The sequence below is a fragment of the Balaenoptera ricei genome, chromosome 15 (assembly GCF_028023285.1).
Source record: "Balaenoptera ricei isolate mBalRic1 chromosome 15, mBalRic1.hap2, whole genome shotgun sequence".
Taxonomy (NCBI): Eukaryota; Metazoa; Chordata; class Mammalia; order Artiodactyla; family Balaenopteridae; genus Balaenoptera; species Balaenoptera ricei.
Genome location: NC_082653.1, coordinates 44,410,810 through 44,437,757, shown reverse-complemented (window position 1 = coordinate 44,437,757; position 26,948 = coordinate 44,410,810). Strand labels below are relative to the sequence as shown.

The 26,948-nt window shown below is 42.0% G+C and overlaps 1 protein-coding gene across 4 annotated transcripts in view; it reads right to left on the bottom strand.

Annotated features, from left to right (window-relative positions):
* NINL (ninein like) overlaps positions 1 to 26,948 on the bottom strand; it is a 117,457-nt gene that overhangs the window by 73,931 nt on the left and 16,578 nt on the right. The window contains exon 2 of one of the 4 annotated variants that reach the window (XM_059898595.1): positions 21,554 to 21,605. The exons of the other annotated variants lie outside the window; for them this stretch is intronic. The gene's annotated coding sequence lies outside the window, so the exon portion shown is untranslated. The remainder of the gene's footprint in view (positions 1 to 21,553; positions 21,606 to 26,948) is intronic. 4 annotated transcript variants of the gene reach the window in all.

Here is a 26,948-nt window from a genome sequence, read left to right as displayed (position 1 = left end):
TAGTTGCTCCAAGGCATGTGGGATCTTCCTGGACCAGGGCTCGACCCCGTGTCCCCTGCATTGGTAGGCGGATTCTTAACCACTGTGCCACCAGGGAAGTCCAACACGATGAATTTTTAAACAAATGAGTCTGTCTTCAAGCTTCATTTGTTACAGCAGATGGACATTTAACCAAGGTGATGAGTAAACAGCTCATTATCTCAATGAGTATAAATTTGAAGTTTCAACACTGAGCAGGTCTGGCAGCCATGGCCCACCCTCACTGTTTTCCTCACATGGACTCTTATTGGATGTTTTACGAGTGATTCCTCTAACCTTGTTATTCAATCCAGATATCCCCTGGATAAGCTGCTTTCTTACTTTGCCTGTGACTCTCAATCTGAGGATAATGTTACAGAACATCAGAGGCAGAAGAGGGGTCCCAAAGAGCGCCATTCAATCACCCCATTTCACAGATGAGGACCTGATATCCTGTAAGTAAGCACAGAGGTGGATTTCCTCAGTCAGCTGAAGAATGTGGACGGAGCATACAAGGGCACAGGCAGGGTGCAAAGGGAACGTTTCCCTGCCGTTCCAAGTGTGTGGTGCTTCCCTGAATCTCCAGGTGAGACCTTCTATCCATGTAAATGCCTGCTGATGCTTATAACTGTACACAGTCACTGTATACAGCTCAGTGACCAAGGAGCAGCCCCCATGGGCTCCCTGCTGTCCTCTTCTCCTGTCTTAGACTTTGATGGCTTTCAAGAGCTACCAAATGGGTAAAACCAGGAGGCTGGAGCTGCTCACACTGACTGTTCACAGCTCCATCCAATTCTGTCTCAATGGCATCATGTTGGTAGCTTAAAATCTGCTCTGGTGGGATTATTTACACACAGTCGTTGGAAAATGCTACAATTCAGGGCTTTGGGAGGCAGTTGTGAAAGCTTTATCAGTATACTACACCACGGCTAAAATATAAAAGACTGATCATATCAAGTACTGGTAGAGACATGGAGCAACTGGAACTCTCAGATCTTGTTAGTGGGGGTATCATTGGCACAAGAGCTCTAAAAACCTGCTCAGTTTTATCTACCAAAGTTAAATACATATCCACTGTACAACATGGCAATCCAACTCCTAGGTACCTACTCGACAGAAACCATGGATTTGTGTACCAAAAGACACACTTTCTTAGGCAGCATTATTCATAGCACCCCAAACTAGAAGCAATCCAAATATCCATCAGTAGTAAAAATAAGTAATTGGTGGCATATTCTGGGAAACTGTAAAGCCATGGAGAGGAATGAACTACATAATGACAACCTCAATCTTACAAACATGATGGAAGAAGCAGATATTGCATGATTCCAATTGCATTAAGTTCAGAAGCAGGAAAAATCAATCCATAGTGTTAGAAGTTAAGATAGTGGATGGCAGGGAGGGAATAATAAATAGAACATATGAGGGGCTGTTCTGGGGTTCCTGAGATACTCTGCTTCTGACTGGGATGGCGGTTACACGGGTGTGTTCACTGTGACAGTTCATCATTATCTGTGCACTTTTCTGTGTGTGTGTGTGTGTGTGTGTGTGTGTATATATATATATATTTACTTATTTATGCATGCATGCATGCTGCACCTTCTGGCATGTGGGATCTTACTTCTCTGACCAGGGATCGAACCTGCGCCCCTTGCAGCGGAAGCACGGAGTCCTAACCACTGGACTGCCAGGGAAGCCCCTCTGTGCATTTTTCTTCCATACGTTACACTCCAACTTCAAACAGTGAAGAGGGAGAGTATTAGAAACGCTGACGGCACTTCCCTGGTGGTCCAGCAGTTAAGATTCCTCACTCCCAACTGCAGGGGGCCCGGGTTCGATACCTGGTCAGGGAACTAGATCTCACCTGCCACAACTAAGACCCGCCACAGCCAAATAAATAAATAAATATTTGAAAAAAACAAAACGCTGATCTTCCACACCCACCTCCTGGAACAGTGGCAGGTATGTGTTTTACAACGGACTCCTGTTGTTTTGTCATGGCTAGAGGACAGACACTCCCAAAAGGGTAAAGGAAACAAAGGGCCTGAATGAGAAACGAGAAGGCCCAGGAAGCACTTAGGAAAATAAAGCAAAACAAAGCAAACCTGCAAACTGTTTCCCCAAAGCCACTCCTGTTGCCCCTCCCGACAGGTGATTTCTAAAACTGTATGAGTATTTTCTGTAAGACTCTTCATAAGACCTGTTAGCTCTGGCTCCTTCACTCCACTGGTGTGACAGAACCAAAAACATGCAAAGCCATGGAGTCCATGCTGGGTAAACAGTCGCACATCATGAGAAGCAGCTAAACTGCTTCTCACAGATGCTACAAAGTCAGACACTGTCCAAGACAGGAAAAATAGGACACACTTGACAAATTGTCTAAAAGCGAATCATACTTTAGCTATACTCTTCATGGAGCAATAAAAAGAATAAATAAAAAGAAATGAAAAGTGACTCTGACATACCCTAATTAAAGTCAACAAAATGCTATGGGCTTGTCCTTAAGAATCTTGGGGATATTAAAATAGCCTGCATGTAAGGAACAGTGTATGGGGGACCATATCTCTCTTAGTCTGTTACGGCTACTATAACAAAATACCATAGACGGTAGTTTGTTTTTTTTTTTAATTTTATTTATTTATTTATTTATTTATTATGGCTGTGTTGGGTCTTCGTTTCTGTGCAAGGGCTTTCTCTAGTTGCGGCAAGTGGGGGCCACTCTTCATCGCGGTGCACGGGCCTCTCACTATCGCGGCCTCTCGTTGCAGAGCACAGGCTCCAGACGCGCAGGCTCAGCAACTGTGGCTCACGGGCCTAGTCGCTCCGCGGCATGTGGGATCTTCCCAGACCAGGGCTCAAACCCGTGTCCCCTGCGTTGGCAGTCAGATTCTCAACCACTGCGCCACCAGGGAAGCCCCCATAGACGGTAGTTTATAAACAATAGAAACTTATGGCTCACAGTTCTGTGGGCTGGAAGTCCAAGATCAGGGAGCCAGCCTGGTCACGTTCTGGTGGGGCCCGATTCCTGAGTCTTACACTGGCACCTTCTTGCTGTGTCCTCACCTGGTGGAAGGGATGAGGGAACTCTGTGGGGCCTCCATATAAGGGCACTAATCTCATTCGTGGGGCTCCACCCTATTGACCTACCTCAGCACCCCCCAAAGACCCCACCTCCTGACACCACCACCTTTGGGGGTTAAGATTCCACATATGAACCTAGGGAACACACACACTCAGACCATAGGAGTATCTTCCAAGCTCAATTCTAGAACTTCCTAAACGTTCCAAAGCTAACTTCTTCAGCCATTGCCATATGTGAGTTACACCATGCAGTTTTATTTAAGGGAAAAGAAAGCTTACAAGGTAAAGTGGCTAAGATATTATTATGAACCAAATGTTTGTGTCCCCTGAAATTCATATGTTGAAGGCCTAACCCCTCAGTGTGGCTGTATTTGGAGATGGGGTCTCTAAGGAAGTAATTAAGGTAAAATGAAGTCACAAGGGTGGGGTCCTGATCCAGTAAGATTCATGTCCTTATAAGGAGAGACACCAGAGAGCTCTCTCCCCACAGGTGAGCTAAGATGAGCAGACAGCAAGAAGGCAGTCGTCTGCAAACAAGGGGAGAGTCCTCACCAGAACCAACCCTGCTGACACCTGCATCTCCGACTTGCAGGGTCCACAGCAATGAGAAATGAACTTGTGTTGTTTCAGCCATCCAGTCCGTGGTACTTGTTACGGCAGCCCAAACAGAATCATACAGATTTAATAGCTTTGGAGAATATGTATTTCATCTTTCACATATGGAAGGAAATAAAGTAAAAGACTTCTTATTTTTTTAATATTTATTTATTTATTTGGCTGTGCTGGGTCTTAGCGGTGGCGCTCGGGATCTAGTTCCCTGACCAGGGATCGAACCCAGGCCCCCGGCGTTGGGAGCACAGAGTCTTAACCACCGGACCACCAGGGAAGTCCAAATGACTGATGAAGAAAGATTCATGAACAAACATTTCCTAAGCCCCTTCTAGGCTCCAGATGCTGCTCTCATGAACTAATGTTAGTAGCAAGGATTTTGCTGCCATGATTCCAAGGCAGAAATCGATGGAAGTGAAGAGACCACTGGAAAGGCCTCTAACTTGACAGAGGACTTGGCTGGAGACACCGCCACCAGCAGAGGGAGGTTCAGCCACGTCCGGGTAGGAACTGGTCATGCAGAGACGTCCAGTTTGTGCAGCATGTGAGATGGGCTGGTTGGGTATGAAAACACGGCCGACCAAGAGGAAAACTGGCTTGTGAACAGGCACGGATGCTTGACTTAGTCCAGGTGAATCATTAATTTTAGAAATCCATGAAGATACAAAGATGGAAACTATCAGATGAGCAGAAACTCATGGAGGCTGCAGGGTCTACGCCGCACAGGCTGGGTGGCAACCTGTCAGCAGAGGGAGGGGAGGCTCTGCTCGGCACTGCCTGTGATGGGACCTCCTGCGGGACTGGGAGACATCGAGTCTACACCGGGGCAGGAGGAACAACACAGACTCCTGCCTGCCCCACAGATTTCGTCTTAAATTTCTGAAAGTCTCCATAATCAGACAAGGACCTGCACTGTTAGATTCCCCAGAGCTTTGCAATTCATTGCTACATTTGTCACAAACATTTTTTTAAAGATTCAAATTTATTAGCAAATGCTTTATTATCTGAATGAAAACTATTCACTAATCTGACTAGTTACAAAATTAATAACAAAAAAATTAGTAACCTTCACTCCTATAGTCAAATAACAAGCAGTTAGTAGATATAATGAAGAAAAAGCCTATTTACATTAAAATAAATACACAGGATGGGCTTCCCTGGTGGCACAGTGGTTAAGAATCCACCTGCCAATGCAGGGGACACTGGTTTGAGCCCTGGTCTGGGAAGATCCCATGCCACGGAGCAACTAAGCCCGTGCGCCACAACTACTGAGCCTGCGCTCTAGAGCCCGCAAACCACAACTACTGAGCCCGCATGTCACAACTACTGAAGCCCACAGGCCTAGAGCCCGTGCTCCGCAACAAGAGAAGCCACCGCAGTGAGAAGCCCGCGCACCACAACGAAGGGTAGGCTCCGCTCCCTGCAACTAGAGAAAGCCCGCACGCAGCAACAAAGACCCAACACAGCCAAAAATAAATAAATAAATAAATAAAATAAATACACAGGAATAAGCTTAAGGAATGTGCAAGATCTGTATGAAGAAATGTTTTAATGTTCCTGAAAGGCACAGAGAAAAGACTTTAACAAATGCAAAGAGATACCACGTTCTTGCATAAGGAGACGCAAAGAGATACCACGTTCTTGCATAAGGAGGCTCATTATATACATATCAAATCTCCTTCATCTATACATTTAACGTGTCTGCAGTAAAAATACCATGGGGTATTTGGGGGATATAGACAAATTGTTTCCAGGGTTTGAATAAATAAGCAGAAAAGTCAGGGTTTTCCGAAAAGGAAGAAGAATAAGAGAGGACCAACCCTATGAAATGTTAAAACAATTACAAAGCTGCAATAATTTAAACAAGGTAGTATTTATTAGTGTAAGTCCAGAGAAAAAGAGCCACTGAACAGAAATAGAAAACACCTAAAAAAATAGATGAAGACATACACAGGAATCTAGCGTATGATCCAGGTGACACTGCATAGCAAAGTAGAAAATAATTCATCAAGAAAACGCTACCCAAAAAACTGATTAGCCATATGACAAAAAAAATTTTTTTGGATACCTATCTCATTCTTTTCAGTAAAGTAAATTCCAGAAGAATCAGAAATTTAAACCAAAAAAAAATTAATCTATAAAAGAACTAAAATGAAATGCAGCTTTTGCATCATCCTTAAAAGAGTGGGAAGTTTGACTTGAAAGTCAAAATTTCTATGAACAAAAGAATAACATCAGAAGATAAATGGCAAACAAAAAAACTTCTAATATAAATCACAACAAAAGGCTAATTTACTTAATAAAGAGCCCCTAAAATCAATAATGAAAAAGACTTACATCCTAAGTGATCTAGCAAAGGAACTAGATTGCATACAAGGAAACACAAACGGTTCTTAAACATGTGAAGGGATACTTACCTGTACTTACTCATTAGAAGAGAAATACAAACAAAGCACAATGACATATGACTTTCCACTTATCAGGCTGTGGATTGGTTTGCCAGAGCTCCATAACAAGGTACCATACACTGGGTGACTTAAAACAACAGAAATGTATTTTCTCACAGTTCTGGAGGCTATAAGTCCAAGACCAAGGTGCTGGCAGAGTTGGTTTCTTCTGGAGTATCTCTCCTTCCTGCTGTGTCCTCACATGGTCGTCCCTCTGTGTCTGCCCGGATCCTAATCTCTTTTTCTTGTAAGGACACCAGTCACACTGGACTAGAGCCACCTGCTGGGCTGCACCCCTGAAGGGCCTGCAAGCCTTGTAGTTGCCCCGCCGCGAGACCGAAGAAAGACCCCAGATACAGTGACAGAGACGTCCACGGTTTATTGAACAGAGAATCTTACAAGTCTGAAGTAGAAGGTCCTCAAGAATTTTGCTGCAGCTCCTGGGATGGCCCGGCTGGTAGATCTGGTCAGGAAGCAGCTGTGTGGCCTCCGTCAAGGTGCTTCAGCTCACAGGGCCTGGGCTTCCTGAGACACCAAATGAGGAGGCCAAACCTCATGGCCCAAGGCACCTTCCATGCTCTGACATCCTAGTTCTCTCCGGTCCAGCATGGTGTCTTTGGGCTCCACTCACCACTGAGCTCCGCAGGCGTCCAGGGGTGAGGCCGCAGAGACACCAGGCCTCTGGGTCCACGCCTCCCACACCCGGAACCCCCAGAACCAAGTTTTGCCCAGACACTGTCTCCTGTCTCCCTCTGGCCTTTGCGTGGATTCTGGATCAATGTCTGCTGAGTCTCACTTTCTCTCTCCCTCTCCTGCTCTGGGCTGGGGAAAAGGCGACATGAATTTTTCTTTGACATCCATGCAAAGACTGGCAGAAACTCATTATGCATCATTAGCAGAGAACTAATTATGTAACCAGAGGTACTGGAGCACAGTGCATGGTGGCTAAACAGACCCCGTCTTAAACATCAATAGGGAAACGCCCTGATACTTTGGAGCTCCAGAATCGACATTCTGGGATGACACTCAGACACTCAGAATGACAACTACGTTTGTCATTCTTTCCAACCAACTTCACAATGTCCTAAACACACTGAAATGTTTTTTAAAATGTGTCTACATGGAAAACCTTGAAAGTCAGGTCAGTCTCAGAACACGAAAGACGGTATTTACAAGGCTCTAGCCCAACTCGCTGTACACATGGCCATCCACAAATATGCAGCCAAAGATGAAAATAACATGGATCAGAAATGGACTCAAAGCTGACAGAACAGTGAAAAAGAACATATAAATAAAACATCCAACATAACATAACGGAGGGCACTTGTCTCTCTTTTCCAGACACTTTGGATCACATCACATTTACTCAAAGGAAAAGGGACTGCCCAACAGACATAGAAAAGTGAATGTATTAAGAAGCTATTTCCCTTAAGCCTTTTCTCGTTTTCTCCCTCCTCCACTCAAGTAAAAGATCTACTAAAAGAACTGTAATACGTAATCCTCTGGGCTTGTGAGGCCAACTGCACCTTTACCCTATCAATCAAACACTGAAGTGGATTCCAGAGGCTTTGTTCCAAGCCAGGCTGGCACAACGCAGACAGACACCACCTCCCAACGATCTTCTGTGGGAATCAGGGTGGTCTCCACGCCCGGCCAAGGCCTTCGGGTGGAGTCAACTCAGCCAGGTCTAGAAATGCCCCCTCGGGAGGCTGGAAAGATCCAGGTGCCAGGCTAGGCCCAGAAGAGAGAAACAGAGGGACGGAGCAGGTCCTGGGAAAAGTAAGGAGACACAGAGGAATTCAAACGAGCTCTCTGGTCAGTTCTCACAGCTTCGATGACAGGTTCTGGATGGGCCCCCCTGGTGCACCATTAGCTCGGGGATCCAATAAATGAGCAACTTCACCTCTGACGAGAGCCGCCCTGAACCACAGCAGCTGCACACTGACCTACCTCCCCACGGCTGCACGCGAGGACACAGGCGTCGGGGACCTGCAGTCCCTCCACCCCTCTGCTGCCAGAAGTTATCTCTCATCCTTGCTTTATGCTAGAATCTTAACTGGCCCCAGAAGCACTTTGGGAAAAGAAGCGTGTGATCTAAGGCAAAGGCTGGAGGAATGGCACTTTAAATGGAGCCGTGTGCTGATGGGCCCTGGGTGTCCCGACTCCTCTGAGCAACTGCGTCCCTAACCGGTGGCCTGTGGGCAACATCAGGAAAGGCTTTTTCTCATTTCCTTTATGGTTAGAGACAACTTTGAGAAAAAGAATCATCATACCACAGAGAAGATACGTTCCTCTGGTTCAACGGCGGTGCAAACTGGCCTGAAGAAATTCCAGCTGGGTTAGCGGGGAAACACGGGTCACAAGGAAAGCCTAAACAAGACCTCATTCCTGGGACTTCCCCGGTGGCGCAGTGGTTAAGAATCCACCTGCCAATGCAGGGGGCAGGGGTTCGAGCCCTGGTCCAGGAAGATCCCACATGCCGCGGAGCACCTAAGCCCGTGTGCCACAAACACTGAGCCTGCGCTCTAGAGCCCACGAGCCACAACTACCAAGCCCGCGTGCCACAACTACTGCAGCCCGTGTGCCTAGAGCCTGTGCTCCACAACAAAGAGAAGCCACCACAATGAGAAACCCACACACCGCAACAAAGAGTAGTCCCCACTCACCGCAACTAGAGAAAGCCCGTACACAGCAACGAAGACCCAACGCAGCCAAAAAATAAATAAATAAATATATTAAAAAAAAAAAAAAAGACCTCATTCTCTCAATGAAAAATACACACCGTGCACCCCGGATTGTGTGAGCCTGGGTCGAGAAGGACTGTCCTCCCCACACATTTCCCCACAGGGAAGACAATGGAGAAGGAAAAAGCATCCCAGTGACACACCTGCGACAGGTGAATGTGGGCTCGTGAAAGAAACCATGGTGCATCATAGACAGAATGACACTCCCTGCACACCTGAATTTAAGGTTTGTAACTTATATGCAGTACAAAACTTGTGATCAACTCTGCAGCAGCATGGAAGGGAGACCAGTGGGGGAGGGGACAGCTGGGGGAGCAGCTGGCAGGCCAGGGGTGTGGACGCCAATAATCCATTAGGTGGCATGGGCAGGAGGCGTCCTTCCTTGTTTTACAGCTTGTGGATGAAGGTCATGTGATATTAACATTTCAGGTCACATTACTGTTACACTGTTTGAAACTCTTTAAATACTAAAACAACCCTATTCCATTTTGCAGGTGAGAAACGACAGGTTTCACTATATTTGAAGGTGTACATTCCTTTGAGGCTCATAGGATTTGATTCATGATTTGAGATCTTTTGCCAGTTTTGGAAAATCCTCAGCCATTATATCTTCAAATATTGCTTCTGCCCCATTCCCTCTCCTCTCCTTCCGGGACTCCAAGGACAGGGGTGTCAGACACTTTCATGCCATCCTCTGTGTCCCTAACACTCCTCTCTAGGCCACATTTTTGCTCCTTTTGTCTATATGCTTCCTTCTGGATGTTTTCTGTCAGATCCTAACGTTTTCTTCATTGGTGCATATTCTAAACATATCCACTAAGTTAACGGTAGTTAGTTATTACAATTTTTAATTTCTCTAATTAATTCTTTTATAAACTATTATGCCCTTTGGAATAGTTCAGCACTCTGATAACATCCTAAGTCAAGATCACAGGTTGAGATGAATAAAAATGAGGTTTGGTTCCCGAGATGGTCAATCTGTTCCAGTTCACTCCTGCTCCTGGGAATGATCTTTCAGGTCCTAACCTGAACGCACGCAGTCTGCCAGGTGCTCTACCTTGGTGAGGTCTGGACACCAGTTTCTGCCCACCCGACCCTGTGAGGCTGTCAAAAGTGCTGCTCAGCCTTCTCGCGTCCTTCAGAATGTATGACGGTCCCACAACGATGCAGCCCCAAAGGCCAGACTCCCCTTCCTGGGCTTTCACCCCCTCCAGGGCTTGACCTGTTCATGTTTAACTGCCTCCTAGTTCTCCAGGGTCTTCGAGTGATGGTTAAAAACAGTCTGCCCAGATGTTTCCACTTGACTACAGCAGGAAATCTAAATGACCCAGACCGACATGACTACGTTCTAAAGTAGTTCCCAACCCTACTTATAGTCAAGGCTCACTGCTTTACCCACATACTCACTAGTTTTTTTTTGTTTTCCCATTCTTCTTGCATTTCTTTTTTTTCCATTTTTTTCCCTTAATTTTAATTAATTAATTTTTGGCTGCATTGGGTCTTCGTTGCTGTGAGCAGGCTTTCTCTAGTTGCAGCGATGGGGGCTCCTCTTCATTGGGGTGTGTGGGCTTCTCATTGAGGTGGCTTCTCTTGTTGCGGAGCACAGGCTCTAGGTGCGAGAGCTTCAGTAGTTGTGGCACGCGGGCTCAGTAGTTGTGGCTCACGGGCTCTAGAGCGCAGGCTCAGTAGTTGTGGCACACAGGCTGAGTTGCTCTGTGGCATGTGGGTTCTTCCCAGACCAGGGCTCAAACTCGTGTCCCCTTCATTGGCAGGTGGATTCTTAACCGCTGTGCCACCATGGAAGTCCCTCTTCTTGCATTTCTGACTTTCCATATTGAACTATCTTTCTTTTGCCTAGAGTACAGCACTTAGAACTTCATTTTGGGTCTGCGGGTGGCAAACTCTGTTTTTGTCTGTTTAAACTTTCTTCCTTTCATCTTCATTCTTTTTTCCTTAATTAATTAATTTATGGCTGAGTTGGGTCTTCGTTGCTGTGTGCGGGCTTTCTCTAGTTGTGGTGAGCAGGGGCTACTCTACGTTGCAGTGTGCGGGCTTCTCATTGTGGTGGCTTCTCTTGTTGTGGAGGACAGGCTCTAGGTGCATGGGCTTCAGTAGTTCTGGCGCGCGGGCTCAGTAGTTGTGGCGCACAGGCTTAGTTGCTCTGTGGCATGTGGGATCTTCCCAGACCAGGGCTCAAACCCGTGTCCCCTGCATTGACAGGTGGATTCTTAACCACTGTGCCACCAGGGAAGTCCCTCACCTTCATTCTTTTTTTTTTTTTTCCAAATGCATCAATTATTTCTTTAATTACATAAGGTCTCTATCATCATTGCAAAAACACACCAGTAAAAGTTTCAGTACATGGATTTATGCCAGCAAGCCTCTTTGATGTCCCGAAATCAGAGAACTTAAGGACACCACTTATAGGTATTAATCAACACATTGCCACCCTAGAGAAGAGAGAATTTTAATCAAAAATGTTATCTTTCTTCCAATATTGTTTGTTGTTGGCTTGAAAGTCTAGTAAGTAAAGGTGTCCTTACAGCAAAAAGGACACTGATTCTATACTCTTCCTTAATAGTTAATCTCAGTAGTGAATTCTTACCACTTTTTTTTTTTTTCCCTCACCTTCATTCTTGAAGGATGTTTCCACTGGGCATAGATTTCCTTTATCATGTTGAAAGTCATCCATCTTCTGTTCATTGTTACTGCTGAGAAGGCAATTGTGGGCTATCTGTTGCCCCTAAAGTAATCTGTCTTTCTTCTCTGGCTGCTTTTAATAATCTCTATTTTAGTTTGTTTTCTCTCATTTCTATCAATACATTTACACTATGCTGTACTTTTTAATTTATCCTGCCTGGGATTCACTAATTTCTTGACTCTATGGGCTGATGTACCATTAGTTCTGGAAAATTCTCAGTCATTATTTCTTCAATTATTGCCTCTGCACTGTTGTCTCTTTCCTGCTAAGACTCAAATCAAAATGTGTTAGAACTTTTCCAACAAGCCACTCTGTCACTTATTCCCGTCACTTCTTTAGTTCTACATGCTGCATTCTGCATAATTTTTACTTACCCGCCTTCCAGTTTACTAATTCTTTCTCCAGCTCCATCTAATCTACTGTGAAGCATGTCCATATTGATGGCTTAATTTTAGTCACTGTATCTTTAAGTTGTAAGATTTCAATTGTGTTCTTTTCTAATTTGCTGTGTTACTTTTTATTATTTTTTACTGAATAATTCCATGCTGAAATTTCCAAGCTTGGCTTTTATTTCTTTCATTATGATTAGGATATTTGTTTTAAAGTCTCTGTCTGATCATTCTAATATCTCATGTCTTTCTGGCTCTGTTTCTGTTGTCTTTTGTTCCTGCTGGTCCTGGTTCATAGTATCTTGTTTGTTTCTTTGTGTGTCTGGTTATAATTGACTATCTGTGAACATTGTACATGAAAAATTACTTGGGGTATTATTTTTTGATGCATGGGATGATTAAATCTTCCTCTGGAGAAAATGTTCAATTTGCTTCTGCCAGTAGATTTCTGGGGGCAATACCAATCTGAGACAAATCCTTTTTAAATAAATTTATTTATTTATTTATTTATTTATTTACTTTTGACTGTGTTGGGTCTTCTGAGACAAATCTTAAACTACATTCAAGATTTCAAATTCTTTGAACCACAGAAGTTATATTATACTACAAGCCACTGCAGGTAAATGGAATACTTCTACTCCATTCCCCAGTCAAAATGAGGGATGGTTTGGTTAGTTAAATAACCTAGAAACAGAAGTCTTACCTGAAATTCTCTTTACTGAATAACATATCTTGGATATTATCCCATATGTGTATGCACAAATACATTAAGATGCAAATGTAAATATCATTCAGTTATAGAAAGAGCTTCCTCATTCTTTGCTACACCTACATGTACCACATTTGCTTAACCAATATCCTATCAATGAGCATATGTTGATCAGATATATATATATATATATAATACATATATTTCTTTTTCATATTCTTTTCTATTATGGTTTATTACAGGATACTGAATATAGTTCCCTGTGCTATACAGTAGGTCCTTGTTGTTTATCTACTTCATATATAGTAATTTGTATCTGTTAATCCTAAACTCCTAATTTATCCCTCCCCCCATCTTTCCCCTTTGGTAACCATAAGGTTGTTTTCTATGTCTGTGAGTCTTTCTGTTTTGTAAATAAGTTCATTTGTATCATGTTTTAGATTCCACATATAAGTAATATCATATAATATTTGTCTTTCTCTGGCTTAACTTCACTTAGTATGATGACCTCTAGGTCCATCTATTTTGCTGCAAATGGCATTATTTCATTCTTTTTTATGGCTGAATAGTATTCCATTGTATATATATACCATGTCTTCTTTATTCATTCATCTGTCGATGGACATTTAGGTTGCTTCCACGTTTTGGCAGTTGTAAATAGTGCTGCTAGTGCTGCTATGAACATTGGGGTGCATGTATGTTTTTGAAATAGTTTTCTCCAGATATATGCTCAGGAGTGGGATTTCTGAATCATGTGGCAACTCTAATTTTAGTTTTTTAAGAAACCTCCATACTGTTTTCCATAGTGGCTGCACCAATTTACATCCTTACCAATAGTGTAGGAGGGTTCCCTTTTCTCCACACCCTCTCCAGCATTTGTTATATGTAGACTTTTTAATGATGGCCATTCTGACCAGTGTGAGGTGATACCTCATTGTAGTTTTGATTTGCATTTGTCTAATAATTAGCAACATTGAGCATCTTTTCATGTGCCTATTGGTCATCTGTATGTCTTCTTTGGAGAAAAGTCTATTTAGGTTTTCTGCCCATTTCTTTTTTTGTTTGTTCTTTTATTATTGAGTTGTATGAGCTATTTGTATATTTTGGAAATTAAGTCCTTGTCAGTCGCAGTATTTGCAAATATTTTCTCCCAGTCCATAGGTTGTCTTTTTGCTTTGTTTATGGTTTCCTTGGCTGTGCAAAAGCTTATAAGTTTGATTAGGTCCGATTAGTTAATTTTTACTTTTAGTTCTATTGCCTTGGGAGACTGACCTAAGAAAATATTGGTAAAAGTTATGTCAGAGAATATTTTACCCATGTTCTCTTCCAGGAGTTTTATGGTATCATGTCTTATATTTAAGTCTTTAAGTCATTTTGAGATTATTTTTGTGTATGGTATGAAAGAGTGTTCTAATTTTATTAATTTACATGCAACTGTCCAACTTTCCCAACACCACTTGCTGAAGAGACTGTCTTTTCTCCGTTGTATATTATTGCCTCCTTTGTCAAAGGTTAATTGACTGTAGCTGTGTGAGTTTACTTCTGGGTTCTCTATTCTGTTCCATTGATCTATATGTCTGTCTTTGTGCCAATACCAAGTTGTTTTGATTACTGTAGCTTTGTATTATTGTCTGAAGTCTGGAACGGCTATGCCTCCAGCTTTGTTGTTTTTCCTCAGGATTGCTTTGGCAATTCTAAGTCTTTTGTGATTCCATATAAATTTTAGGATTATTTGTTCTACTTCTGTGAAAAATGTCATGGGTAGTTTGATAGGGACTGCATTAAATCTGTAGATTGCTTTGGGTAGTCTGGCCACTTTAACATTATTAATTCTTCTAATCCAAGACCAAAGCATAGATTATTTCTATTATTTTGCTGTTATAAACAATACTACAGTGAATAATCTTATATATAGGTCATTGAGCACATGCATTAGCATATCTGAAAGATGTATTACTAAAAATGATGGAAATACTGGGATAAAGGATCTGCACACTTACAATTTTGATAGATATGGCCAAATGCTCTGCATGGAATTTAAATGGGACACACCAGCAGTTTGTGTCCTCATACCCTCATCAACACAGTGTTACAAGTATTTTTATTTATACTTCTGGGGTTTTTTTTTTTTTTTAGGATTTTTTAAATTGCAAGACAGGAGAATATAATATATACTACTGCAACTTTTTTTGTCAATTAACAATATATCATGAATAATTTTCCAGGTAGATAAACAGAACACTAACACACTTTTTAAAGTAAAATTTATACTGAAGTATAAATATTCAGGACTTCCCTTGTGGTCCAGTGGTTAAGACTCCACGCTTCCACTGCAGGGGGCACAGGTTCGAGCCCTGGTTGGGAAAGATCCCCCCTGTCACGTGGTGCAGCCAAAAAAAAAAAAAAAAGAATAAATATTCAAAGATAAAAGTACACAAGTCATAAAAGTATGGCTCAAGGAATACTTACAAAGAGAACACACTCGTGTAACTACCATCCAGAATAAGAAGAAGACATTGACAGAAGGCCCCATTAGTCTTTATCCACAAAAGTAATAAAATGATTCTAACACCCAATTCCAACGTGTGTGTGTGTGTTGTGTTGCTTGTGTGTGTGTGTGTGTTTTCCCACACCACCAAGCAATTCTCTGATACCAGCTGGGTGTCCTATAATTCTACTCAAATTTTTTTTTAATTAATTAATTTATTTATTTTTCCTATTTTTGGCTGCATTGGGTCTTTGTTGCTGCGCGCTGGCTTTCTCTAGTTGTGGTGAGTGGGGGCTACTCTTTGTTGTGGTGCATGGGCTTCTCATTGCAGTGGCTTCTTTTGTTGCAGAGCACAGGCTCTAGGCACGCAGGCTTCAGTAGTTGTGGCACACAGGCTCAGTAGTTGTGGCTTCTGGGCTCTAGAGCGCAGGCTCAGTCGTTGTGGCGCGCTGGCTTAGTTGCTCTGAGGCATGTGGGATCTTCCTGGACCAGGGCTCAAACCCGTGTCCTCTGCAATGGCAGGTGGATTCTTAACCGCTGCGCCACCAAGGAAGTCCCCCTACTCAATTTTGACAGTATCCACCCAGAGACAGCATCAGAGGGCTCAGTCCTACAAGACTGGCCCCCCCACCTTCTTCAGGCACCAAATGCAAGTCCAGGTCATCACCTGTGCTTCTGACTGAGAGGCTATAGACTGGAGGTTTTAATGACACTTTCCTTGGGTTTATTTAATTTGCTACAGCAACAAAGAGCAGGGAGATTCAGGAAGGGAGTGATAGACACTGTGTCCATTTCCCATTTTCACAGCTTCTAGGCTGAGGGAAGCTCCAGCCCACACCGTGTGAAGTAGCTAAAACTTTGATAGAAAAACACAGTTTTGATAGCTTACAGAGTTTGAGGCAACCACAGCAACTGAAAAATGAGCAAGGAATCCTGAAAAGGAGAACACCAAAGAGAGAAAGCTCCACATTCTGCAAATGTTACCTAACTCTCCAGAAAACCCATGGACTATGCATGTGCAGAGCAGCCTCCAAGCAGCTCAGACAAGAATAAAAGAACTGAAATGAGATTTGAGCTGCTTCAAGAGGCAGAGTTTTCAGTCTGAGTCCAATCTCACTGCCTACTAAAACAAACAAAAATGAACACTCCTCAGAGAAATATAACAGAACCTTCCTTCTCCACAACACAACTTCACAATGTCCAGGATACAGTCCAAAATTATTCACAAAAATGAAGAACCAGGAAAGAGTAAGCCATTCTCAAGAGAAACCACAACCAGAGATTAACCTCAAGGTGAATGAGATGTTGGAATTAGCTACTTGAAAATCCTCTGCCAGCATAATTATACTCCAAGATGTGAAAGAAAATATTCTCCTAATGAATGCACATATAGAAAACTTCACCAGAGAAACAGAAACTATAAAACAGAGTTAAATGGAAATCTGAGAACTAAAAAACACAATACCTGAAATCTTAAAAATTCCAATGAAGGGCTTAACAGCAGAATGGATATGACAGAGGAAAAAGTCAGCAAACTTAAAGACAGATGAATAGAAATCATCCAATCTTAAGAAAACAGAAAAGGAAATTTTTAAAAGATTAGCGTCAGGGATTAAAGAGACAATTGTCAAAGGTCTAGCCTACATCCTAGAAGGAGAAGAGAGAGAATTAGGCAGAAAAACAGACTGAAGGACAAATGGCATAGATTATCCCAAATTTGGTGAAAAACAAAAATTTAGAGATTCAAGAAACTCAGTAAACCCTATTTAGGATGAATGTTAATAAAGTTATACCCAGGCACATCAGAGTCAAACCGATAAAAACCAGTAAAAGGAGAAAAACCTTGAAAATAGCCAAAGAAAAACAACACATCACATATAAGGACACAACAATTCAAAATGACTGCTGACTTCTCATCAGAAACAATGGGCTCCAGAAGACTGTGCAACTTCATCTTTAAAATGCTTAAAAACAAAACAAAAGGAAAACTCTGTCCAACTATAATTTCATACACCAAAAAATATCCATCAAGAGTGAAGATAAAATAAATACATCTTTTATTTAAAAAAAGCAGCTAAGAGAAATGCCAGCAGGCCTGTTCTAAAATAATGGTAAAGGAAGTTCTTTAGCTGAAGAGAAATTATACCAGATGGAAATCTGTATTTTCGGAAAGGAATAAACAGCATCCAGAAAAGTAAATACCGGAGTAAAATAAGAGAAAAAAGTCTTAAACTTGGAAAAAGTACAAACAACTAAAGTAAAATAATCATAACATTGTCTTGTCAGATTTATAACATATGCAGATGTAATACACATAACATCTAAACTATCATAAAGTGGGTGAGATGGATGTATACATTTGCAGGATTTCTATATTACATGTGAAAGTGGTAGAATATTAACTCCAAATAAATTATGAAAAGTTAAGTCCACAAAAAAACCTGCATACAAATGTTTACAGCAGCTTTATTCATAATTGCCAAAACTTGTTAATAACCAAAATGTCCTTCAATAGGTAAGTAGATAAACTGTGGTACATCCATACAATGGAATATTATTCACCACTTTTAATTAATTAATTAATTAATTAATTTTTGGCTGTGTTGAGTCTTCAACTGGGGAAGTCCCTATTCACCACTTTTAAAAAATGAACTATCAAACCATGAAAAGACATGGAGGAACCTTAAATGCACATTACTAAGTGAAAGAAGACAATCTAAAAAGGCCGCATGCTGGGGTTTCCCTGGTGGCGCAGTGGTTAAGAATCCGCCTGCCAATGCAGGGGACACGGGTTCGAGCTTTGGTCTGGGAAGATCCCACATGCCATGGAGCAACTAAGCTCGTGCGCCACAACTACTGAGCCTGCACTCTAGAGCCCGCAAGCCACAACTACTAAGCCCGCGTGCTACAACCACTGAAGTCCACGTGCCTAGAGCCCGTGCTCCGCAACAAAAGAAGCCACTGCAATGAGAAGTCTGCGCACTGCAACGAAGACCCAATGCAGCCAAAAATAAATAAATAAAATAAATTTATTTTAAAAATAAATAAATAAAAATTAAAAAATAAAAAGGCCGCATGCTATTTAATTCCAAGCATATGACATTCTGGAGAAAGTAAAACTGTGGAGACAGTAAAAAGATCAGTGGTTGCCAGGGGTGGGGACGGGGCACGGCTGAACAGACAGAGCACAGGGAATTTAGGGCAATGAAACTTCTCTGTATGATACTGTAAAGGTGGAAACGTTATTATGCGTTTAAAAATCCCTCAGGATGTAAAACACAGAGAGTGAACCATAATGTAAACTATGGACTCTGGGTGATAATGATGTCAATGTAGGTTCATCAACTGTAACCACAGTGGTGAGGGATGTTGATGGTGGAGGAGGCTATGGGGTGGGAGAAGTATATGGGAACTCTCTGTACTGTCTATTCAATTTTGCTGTGAACCTAAGAGTGCTCTAAAAAAATAATGTCTATTAAAATTTTTTTAAGAAAACAGAAAAAATCGTTGGATAAAATACTGATTATGCTACAACATTTATGACCCTTGAGAACATTATGCCTAATGAAAGAAGCCAGTCATAAAAGACCACATAGAGTATGACTTCATGTATATGAAATGTTCAGAATAGGCAAATCTATAGAGACAGAAAATAAATTAGTGGTTGCCCTGGGCTAATGGGGGCGGGGTGTCAGAAAGAAATGGGGAGTGACTGCTAATGTGGAATTCTTTTGAAATGATGAAACTGTTCTAAAATTTGTTGTGGTCATGGTTGCACAACCCTGTGAATATACTAAAAACCACTGGATTATACATATTAAATGGGTGAATTGATGGTATGTGAATTATATCTCATTAAAGCCTGTCATTTTTTTAAAGTAAAGCTGCAATTTTTAAAAAGTAACTGGTTAGAACCCATACCATGCATACTTTAAACATTAGAATGCTGAAGAGGCCATATTAATAGACTTCTAGAGACAGGATATTATCAAAGATAGACTTTTCATAGTGATAATTCAGCAGGAAGGCATGTCATAAATATCCACATGCTTAACAACAGAGTCTCAAAATAAACAAAGCAAAAACTGAAAGAACCAAAGATAGAAATAGACAATTCTGCAATTATAGTTGGAAATTTTAACACCAGTTTCTCAGCAGGTGATAGAACTAGATTCCCCACCCCCCCAAAAAAAATCAATAACGATACAGATGATCTACACAACACCATCGACTACATTGCCTAAAAATAAATATGCTGGGACTTCCCTGGTGGCGCAGTGGTTAAGAATCCGCCTGCCAATGCAGGGGACACGGGTTCGAGCCCTGGTCCGGGAAGATTCCACATGCCGCGGAGCACCTAAGCCTGTGCGCCACAACTACTGAGCCTGCACTCTAGAGCCCGCGAGCCACAACTACTGAGCCCATGTGCCACAACTACTGAAGCCCTCGTGCCTAGAGCCTGTGCTCTGCAACAAGAGAAGCCACCACAATGAGAGGCCCACACACCGCAACAAAGACCCAATGTAGCCAAAATACATACATACATACATACATAAAATAAATATGCTGAGTATAATGAGCAGTGGTTAAGCATTCATTTCATAATAATTTTTTGTCTCCTCAGAACATACAAGGATCTTTCGGTGGTCTGAAATCTTTGTTTAAGTCTTTGTAAAGAAGCTGACCAAGGTAATTTGCACTGATGCCTTCTTCCTTCTTAACATCCTTTTCCAAACACGAAGATTCATTCAAAACCATTCCATTTTCCCCAAGGCACAGTTAGTCACCTTATTCTTTCCTCTTAGACTTTTAAATTCTCTACTCCCCAGAACCCAGGTGGTTTTGATAAGAAGCCCTGCTTCCCTTCAGAAATGTGTTGAGGGCCAATCACAAGTGGTCAGTCAGAGGTAGGGGCTATCCAGGCGGGTGGTTTTTGAGTGCTGCAAACACCACGCAGCAAAAAATGGACCTGGCCTGTATCCCCATTTCATCACACGGCAGCGGACACCTGGAAGGCATTTGTTCATTTCCTAACAGCAAGCAGCAGAGTCGAGGCACAAGCTGGAGCCTCCTGCTTTTCCCAGGAGGTCGTTTCACCGCCAATGCCTTGTGATGTTCTCCAGTGTCTTAGGTTCAACATAAGTGACTATCATGTAACGACATATGGCCTGAAAAGACAGCCCTGTGTCTGGAGCATCTGCACACCAGAGAGTCTCCATCACACGGATGAGGCCACATTGCGGGCTCATGCTCCTCCATCCTAAGGATCAAGGGCCCCAGGGCACATCCTCTCCCTCAAACCACTCGCAGGTAATACAAGTTGCTCTGCATCTGTGGGACCAGGCTAGGACAGCAAGGAGAACATTAAAGAGGAGGTACCGTTAGGGCTACGTACACCATGGGAGGATGCCAGGGACAGCTTATTTTTAAAAAGGAAGAAAGAAAAGCAAGTTGCAAAACTGTATTCTTTCATTCAAGAAATATTTACTGAGGGAATTCCCTGGCAGTCCAGGGGTTAGGACTCCGTGCTTTCACTGCTCAGGGCTCGGGTTCAACCCCTGATCAGGGAACCAGGATCCCACAAGCTGCACGGAGAGGCCAGAAAAGAAAAAGAAGAAATATTTACTGAGCGTGTGCCATTCTAGGCACTTGGGACACTGCAACTAACAAAACAGACAAACGCTCTCAAGCCGGCAAATAAGCAAATCCTATCTTAGATGGTGCTAAGTGGTACAAGAGAAACAAAGCAGGAGGGGGTGGGGGAGTTGGCTCACAGTTTTAAATGGGGGGACTGGGAAGGCCTCCCTGTAAGGTGGCCTTTCTGCACGCCTGAAGGTTCCCTCCCTTGGTCTGCATACATATGCTTCACAACCAGCCAGGTTGGCCTCAAATGATTTCAGGAGGTCCCTGAACCCCTGAGTATTCCCCTGCCTTCTTCTGAAGCCTGAAATTCCTTTAATGAGGGTGGAAAAAAACCTATTTAATTACATACTCTCAAAGAGGAATATCTGACGGTTTTGGAAAAGCTGGCAGGCCGTGCTCCCATGTCACCAGGCGACCATGGAAGCATATGGCTGATGGCTGGGCTTTGCTCTGTCATAGGAGAAGGGGGGCACAAATTCCAAGAAGACAGGGGGTCACTGAGTCAGGAGGAGCAAAGGGGGATATCAGACGGCACTCATCCAGGCTCAGCTACCTCTGCCTGGTTGGTGCAGGACAGAGCAGCTGTCTGCTGTGTGGTGCTTATGTTGTGCGGCTGACACCAGGCAATTCCAGTACACTAACCATGATGTTTACACAAGACAATTTAGCAGTGACTGAGCACCCTGGAGACTCACCGATCAGCAGCACTAAGCTGAATCCTTACCTTCTGCACCATCCGCAATAAGGTGAGAGGAGAGCTCTCCAGCAGACCTGCTCTGAAAGAAACGTTAAAGAAAATTCTTCAGATGGGAAGGAAATAATACCAGAGGGAAAAGTGAAATTTCAGGAATAATGGAGGAGCAATAGAAATGGCAAATAACTATGTAAATATGAGACTATTTTGTATGTACATGTGATATATGTATGTGTGACAGCAAAAAGCAAAACTTCTAACACTGAAGCAGTTTCTGATGCATGAAGATGTAACACAAAGTGGTGGTGTGGTTTCTATGTTCCCCTTGAAGTGGCACAATCTTATTTTCAAGTAGACAGAGAAAAGCTAAATATGAGTACTGTAATCTCTAGAGCAACCACTAAAATAGCTATACAAAGATACATGGTTAAAAACTTCAAGAGTGATTAAAATGGGACACTAAGAATATAGTCAATAATATAGTCAATAATAATGTAGGGGAATATAGTCAATAATAATGTAATATCTTTTATGGTGACAGATGGTAACTAGACTTATGGTGATCATTTTGAAATGTACAGAAATATCAAATCACTATGTTGTGCACCAGGAACTAACATAGTGTTGTAGGTCAATTATACTTCAAAAACAAACAAGCTCATAGAAAAAGATATCAGATTTGTGGTTATTGGAGGGGTATGGGGAGGGGGAATTAGATGAATGTAGTCAAAAGGTACAAACTTCCAGTTATAAAATAAATAATTACTAGGGATGTAATGTACAACATGATAAACACAATTAACAAACACTGCTGTATGGTTTTTTTGGGTTTTTTAAAATAATTTTTTATTTTATTTATTTTTGGCTGCGTTGGGTCATTTGCTGCACGCGGGCTTTCTCTAGTTGTGGCAAGCGGGGGCTACTCTGATGCGGTGCACGAGCTTCTCTTGTTGTGGAGCACGGGTTCTAGGCGCACAGGCTTCAGTAGTTGCAGCATGTGGGCTTCAGTAGTTGTGGCTCGCGGGCTCTAGAGCACAGGCTCAGTTGCTCCGCGGCATGTGGGATCTTCCTGAACCAGGGCTCGAACCCATGTCCCTTGCATTGGCAGGCGGATTCTTAACCACTGCACCACCAGGGTAGCCCCACTGCTGTATGTTATATATGAAAATTGTTAAGAGAGTAAATCCTAACAGTTCTTATCACAAGGAAAAAATAGTATTTTTTCATTTTATTTTGTATCTATATGAAATGATAGGTGTTCACTAAACTTATTGTGGTAACTATTTCATGATGTATGTAAGTCAAATCATTCCGTACATCTTAAAGTTACACAGTTTTGTATATCAATTATATCTCAATAAAACTGGAAGAAAACAATGAAATAAAAAAAAAGGAATACTAAGAAACATTCAAGTAATCCAGGAAAGGAAAAGAGAGAAATAAAAATATAGAGGACAGGGCTTCCCTGGTGGTACAGTGGTTGAGAATCTGCCTGCCAATGCAGGAGACACAGGTTTGAGCCCTGGTCTGGGAAGATCCCACATGCCGCGGAGCAACTGGGCCCGTGAGCCACAACTACTGAGCCTGCGCATCTGGAGCCTGTGCTCCGCAACAAGAGAGGCCACGATAGTGAGAGGCCCGTGCACTGCGATGAAGAGTGGCCCCCACCTGCCGCAACTGGAGAAAGCCCTCGCACAGAAACGAAGACCCAACACAGCCATAAATAAATAATTAAAAAAAAAAAGATCCTGTTTAAAAAAAAATATATATATATATAGAGGACAGTTATATGTCAACTGTATCTCAAAAAGCATACAAACACACACCAGGGACAAACAGAAAACAAATAATAAAATGATAGACCTATTTCCAAACATATTAATGGTTACATTAAATGTAAATGGTCTAAACACACTGACTAAAAGAGAGGGACTATGAGACCCAAATACATGCTCCCTACAAGAAATCTACTTCATTTTTTAGTAGAAGGATGGGTAAAATAAGCCATACAAACAATATTCCTTTATGTGAAGTGGCTATATTAACACCAGAAGTAGACTTTGGAGCAAGGAAATTACCAGAGATATAGAGGGGCATTAAATGACTTCAAAATGTCCACTCACCAAGAAGACATAATAATCCTAAATGTAGATACACCCCAAAATAGACCAACAAAATACATGAAGCAAAAATGGACAGAACAAACTTCTTTTTCAGTTCCACAGCTTTCTTGGGGCAAAATTCTCTGGAGCTGATAGAAACACATAAACAGTAGGTGACAACTGCTGAAGGCTGGAGATGGAGAGATAGAACTGATAGAAACACATAAACAGTAGGTGACAACTGCTGAAGGCTGGAGATGGAGAGATGGAGTTTAAAACTCCTGGGCTGGGGGGAGGGAGAAGAGATGACACACATTCATGAGTTTTACTTCCAGGATCCCCACCAGGTCTTCATGGTAAAGACTGGAGAAAAAAAAAATCTCTTATGATTTGGACAGGGAGGAGAGGGAAACTTACAGTTTTGAAATGCACCCAGAGAAAAGTAATCATTTTGAAAAACCACCCATAGCAAATGCCTTGCCTCAAAAGAAAACTACTTTATCAGAGCCTTATCAGACCTGTGGGGAAGGGCAACTTGACAACTGGAGCGTCTTCTGGCCTTCCTGACTTACAACAGGGAGGAAAAACAACAACAACAACAACAACAAAGGAAAAACTAAGAAACTTCTGAAGGGCACAGTCCAGGACCTCAGGCCCACAAAAACAGTCTGACTCACAGGATTACGGAATGCTTTCCTCGCCTAGCACCTCACCACCACATGCACAGGGCTCCAGTAGAAAAGCAGTTCATTACACCAAGAGAGCTGCAAGACATAGATTCCATTTCAGATAGAGTTTCTGGGGAAACCTATAGACAGTAGGGAGACAACAAAGGAACCTGAAGAATCTGAAGCCTCTACCACTTCAGCAAACATCAAACACAGTAGGAGTTAGGATTCCTAGCCAGAAAAACATAAAACCTCACAGTACACATCTACTTATTTCAGTTCCTATTATCCGATATGTCAAGTCCAGTTTTCAACAAATAGTTATAAGGTGAGCTAAAGGCAAGAAAAAGCAGAATTTGAGGAGATAAAGCAGGCATGAGAACCTGACTCAGATATGGCAAAGATTTTGCAATTATCAGACTGGGAGTTTAACTATGATTACTATGCTAGGACCTGTAATGGAAAAAAAGTGGACAACCTACAAAAACAGATGGATAATATAAGCAGAGAGATGGAAATTCTAAGAAAGAATCAAAAGGAAATGCTAGAAATCAAAAAGACACTAACAGAAATGAAGAATGCCTTTGATAGGCTCATCAGTAGACTGGACATGGCTGAGGAAAAATCAGTGAGCTTTAATTTACGTCATTAGAAACTTCTCAAACTGAAAAACAAAGAGAAAAAATAATGGAGGGGGGGAATAAAGGAACAGAATATGCAAGAACTGTGAGACAATTACAAAAGGTGTAACATATGCATAATTAAAATATGAGAAGGGACTTCCCTGGCGGTCCAGTGGTTAAGACTCCACACTTCCACTGCAGGGGGCATGGGTTCGATCCCTGGTCGGGGAAGTAAGATCCCACATGCTGTGCAGCACAGCCAAGAAATAAAAAATAAGAATAAAAATAGGGGCTTCCCTGGTGGCAAAATGGTTAAGAATCTGCCTGCCAATGCAGGGGACAAAGGTTCAAGCCCTGGTCTGGGAAGAACCCACATGTCGCGGAGCAACTAAGCCTGTGTGCCACAACTAATGAGCCCGCATGCCACAACTACTGAAGCCCCCGTGCCTAGAGCCCGTGCTCTGCAACAAGAGAAGCCACCGCAATGAGAAGCCTGCACACCACAACGAAAGAGTAGCCCCCGCTCACCGCAACTAGAGAAATCCCATGTGCAGCAACAAAGACCCAATGCAGCCATAAATAAATAAATAAATAAATAAATTTATTAAAAAATAAAAATAAATTTTTTTTAAACAATGAGAAGGAGAAGAAACACAGAAATGAGCAGAAGAAACATTTGAAGTAATAATGGCTGAGAATTTTCCAAAATTAATGATAGATCCCAAAGTACACATCCAGGAAGCTTGGAGAACACCAACAAGGATAAATATCCAAAAAACTACACCTAGGCATATCATATGCAAACTGCAGAAAACCAAAGACAAATCCTCAAAGAAGCCAGAGGGAAAAAAACATCTCACCTGTAGAGGAGCAAAGTAAAGAATTACATCCGACTTCTCAGAAGCCATGAGCAAGAGAATGGAGTAACACATCTGAAGCACTGAATGAATAAACCACCAACCTATAGTTGTATATCCAGAGAAATTATCCTTCAAAAGTGAAGAAGAAATAAAGACTTTCTCAGACAAACAAAAACTGAAGGAATGCATTGCCAGGAGACCTGCCTTGCAAAAACCGTTAAAAGTTCTTCCGAGAAAAGGAAAATATATATAGGTCAGAAACTCAGATCAACATTTAAAAAGGGAAAGCATAAGAGAAAGAATAAATGAAGGTAAAATAAAGTGTTTCACTTTTCTTTTTCTTTTTTTTTTTTTGGCCACACTGCATGGCTTGTGGGATCTTAGCTCCCCAACCGGGGATTGAACCTGCACCCTCAGCAGTGAAAGTACGGAGTCCTAACCACCAGACTGCCAGGGAATTCGCTCATTTTTCTTATTGACTTAATAGATAACTGTTCAAAATAAAAATAGCAACAATGTGCTGGGTGATCATAGCTTATGGATACATGAAATGAATGACTGCAATGTTATAAGGAGCGGGAAGGAGGACTCGGGAATACTCTGTTATGAGGTACCTGCACTATCTGTAAAGTGGTACAGAGTTATTTGAAAGGGTACATAGGGACTTTCCTGGTAGTCCAGTGGCTAAGACTCTGCACTCCCAATGCAGGGGGTCCAGGTTCGATCTCTGGTCAGGGAACTAGATCCCACATGCTGCAACTAAGAATTCAAATGTCGCAACTAAAGATCCCACAGGCTGCAACTAAAGATCCTGCATGCCGCAACCATGTGCCACAAAGAAGAGCCCGCACACGGCAATGAAGATCCCGTGTGCCCCAACCAAGACCCAATGCAGCCAAATAAATAAGTAAATATTAAAAAAAAAAAGCGGACACAGATTAGTTGCAAATGTATATTACAAACTCCAGGGCAACCATTAAAATTCTTTTTCAAAAGAAGAATTGATATGCTAAGAGAAGAGAGAAAATGAAATCATATAAAATGCTCAATTAAAGCCAGAGAAGACAGGAAAAAAGGGGAATATATTTTTAAAAGGAAACAAAGAATAGTGCAATGAATGGAAAACAGTTACAAATATAGTAGATATTAATCCAACTATATCAATAATCACT